We start from the raw sequence: 3237 nt of genomic DNA on the forward strand, positions 1-3237 counted from the left end.
CAACATGTCCAAGACAGAGCTCCTTAGCTTCCCTAACAAACCTTGTCCTCTTCTGAACTTTCCCATCACTGTGGAAGGCACAACCATCCTTCCCATCTTACAAGCCCACAACCTTGGTGTCATCCTTGACTCCGCTCTCTCATTCACCCCACATATCCAATCCGTCACCATATCCTGCCGGTCTCACCTTCACAACATCACCAAGATCCACCCTTTTCTCTCCATCCAAACCACTACCACTTTAGTACAATCACTCATCCGGGCACAACTGGATTACTGCATCAACCTCCTTTCTGGCCTCCCAAGCTCCTGCCTCTCCCCATTTCAGTCCATACTTCACTCGGCTGCCTGGATTATCTTTCTACAGAAACAGTCAGGGCATGTCACCCTCCGTCCTCAAAAATTTGAAGTGGTTGCCTATCAAGCCCCATATCAAGCAAAAACTCCTCACTATTGGCTTCAGAGCTCTCCATCACCTTGCCCCTTCTTACCTAACCTCCCTTATCTCCTACACCCCAGCCTGCACACTCCACTTCTCTAGTGCTAACCTTCTCACTGTGCCTTGATCTCGCCTGCCCCGCCGTCAAACCCTGGCCCACGTCCTACCTCTGGCCCGGAACGCCTTCCCTCCTCAAATCCGCCATCAGTCACTCTTCCCCCCTTCAAAGCCCTACTGAAGGCTCATTTCCCCCAAAAAGCCTTCCCAGACTAAGCCTTCCTTTTCCTCAGCTTCCCCTCCCTTCCACATCACCTCAATTGGCTCCCTTTTGCTCTTCCCCCACTCCCTGCTCCACAGCACTTATTATATATGTATATATCTATAATTCTATTTATGTATCTTGATGCCTGTTTACTTGTTTTGATATGTATATAATTCTATTAATGTATATTGATGCTTGTTTATTTGTTTTGATGTCTGTCTTCCCCCTTCTAAACTGTAAGCCCTTTGTAGGCAGGGATTATCTCTCTTAATTACTGAATTTATTTTCCAAGTGCTTAGTACAGTGCTCTGCACACAGTAAGCGTTCAATAAATATGACAATGAATGAATAGTGAAATTTACACTGTAATAGAGGCAGACATCCTTTTTTTTCCATAAAGGGCAATAAAAATAAACTGATTCCCCAGTCAATTATGTATATCTACACAAGGCTATAAATAAATAAATCTGTTACCATCAGATATGCCTGATGAGTTGATGTGACTGGGGTTGTAGGCGTTAATTAGGAAAGGCTTGTGAGTTGAGTTGCCTCTGATATTTGATGATTTTTGTAGCCTGTTCAAGTGGAAGAGTTTACAATGGATCAGAAGTAAATTCTAACTCCAGCATGCAGAGCTCTCAAATGATTCACCAAGCAAGGGAGTGCATAAATGATCTCCTTTCCATTTGACTTCCTTCTCTACAGTGGAATGTATTTTTTTTCCTCCCTAGTTGAAAAGCATCAAGTAACAACCTAGGCCTACATCGACTCAGATATAAGTTGGGGCTTCTGAATTGTATTACTTGAACATGGTAAAGCTGAATTTGAATCTTTGATAAAACTGTATCCAGGGAAACCAGATTCAGAGTTGATTCATAGTTGGCTTAAAAGACAATCTGAACAAGAATGAACAAAAATACCAGGAGATGCCCCTCTAAGGACTGTACCTGGAGATTTTCCAGTACTCTGCCAGTCTTGGCTTCTGGAGGGAGAGTCAAGCAGAGGTATACCCATTCCATTCCCAGCTTGGGCAGGAGCTAGAGAGTGGAAGGCAATCTGTCAAAAGTCAAAACTCAGGCTGAACAGCAGCGTCATGGGAGAGAGTTGTGAGTGGAGACTCAAGTTTACTGCATGGAAGAAGGCAGTGGTAAACTTGCATATTTTGAACAAGAAAACTATGGATACATTATCAAAAAGACTGTAGATGAAGGTGGGGCATTCTGGGCGAGATGTGTCCACGGAGTCGCTGTGGATCAGAAACGACTCAACAACGTAAGACAAGGCAATACCAGGCGATGGCCATTTTTAAGGTCCTAATCTTGGACTGGCACACACAGTGATGTAAATTCTACATTCTCTCCCTCATAACTCATATTGGTAGCTGATTTAAAATGCAGATTTAACAACATTTCAGGAATAAATCTGCCCAGGAGTGTTTAGGGGCCTACCTAGGAAAGAGAAACAAGAGAACAAAATATATGATGGAAAGATGGCAGCCCAGCAGAAAACACTATTTTTGTGGGTGCAAAGGATCTGTCTTTTCAAACACACACACACATATGGACTGAATTTCACTGTAAGTTATATTTTGTTTGAATTGTAGGATACCTTTCTCTCTCCTGCCCTTCTTCCCTTCCTCTCTCACTTTCCCCTTACTCCACATACAAAAACATGAAGGTATACACACACAAACAGAGAAATATGGAAAAGGGAAACAAAATGAACAGTAAAGGAGAAAGACACAAGGACAATAGACACCCTCGAAAACAAGAAATAAAAAGAAATAAATAATTGTGGAGACAGCATTTAGACACAATTCCATTACAGTTGTACTGAGTTTTGAGTGTTAGACAGTAAGTGGCCCAAAAATAAGTGCACATTGTAGCTCCCATTTGTTGACTCCCTCTACTTTTCAGCTTTCTGACTGGAGTGCTGCACTGTTTGATCTTCAGGATTTAGCCTAATGAATTTGGAGATAATGCCCGCCAAATCTAGTTTAGCTGTCCGCTGTGGCTTCACAAAGTTTAATGAGTTGCAAAGGATTTAGAAACAAAAATGTCAATTGCTAACACATTTTCAAAATGAGAAAGGGAAAAAGAAATCTGTGTTTATACTATTAGGTTCTTGAGCATGGATTGAATGTGCAGTTTTTCTTGATTAATGAATACGATAAGCACACGATCTCATTCATGTTCACAGCAAAGAGCATGCCACATCTAGTAAGAAGTTGGTCAGTGCCTCATTTGAACTGGTAATCTTCCCTGCCCTTGGTTAGCAGTTATTTGCATTCCATCAAAACACCTTTACTGGGAGGAATATTGTATTAGAATAGACTACATTTTAGTTCCCAAATAGCATCTCATTATGAATTGTATTGAGGAAATCAAAAACAAGAAGCAACGTTTTAAGGACTGATAAAGAAAACCACATCTGATGAGGCATAATTGGGCAGCGGTAAGATCGACTGTAAGTTTGCTATGGGCAAGGAATGTGTCGCTTATATTGTGGTGTGCTATCCCAGCACTTAGTACAGTGT

The 3237-nt window shown here is 41.7% G+C and overlaps 1 non-coding gene across 1 annotated transcript; it reads left to right on the forward strand.

Moving 5' to 3' along the window:
• Positions 1 to 1630: 1630 nt before the first annotated feature.
• On the forward strand, positions 1631 to 1768 carry LOC114813532. The gene has a single exon (XR_003761249.1). It is a non-coding gene; the product is annotated as a small nucleolar RNA SNORA7 (small nucleolar RNA).
• Positions 1769 to 3237: the final 1469 nt, after the last annotated feature.

This window comes from Ornithorhynchus anatinus, chromosome 7 (assembly GCF_004115215.2).
Source record: "Ornithorhynchus anatinus isolate Pmale09 chromosome 7, mOrnAna1.pri.v4, whole genome shotgun sequence".
Taxonomy (NCBI): Eukaryota; Metazoa; Chordata; class Mammalia; order Monotremata; family Ornithorhynchidae; genus Ornithorhynchus; species Ornithorhynchus anatinus.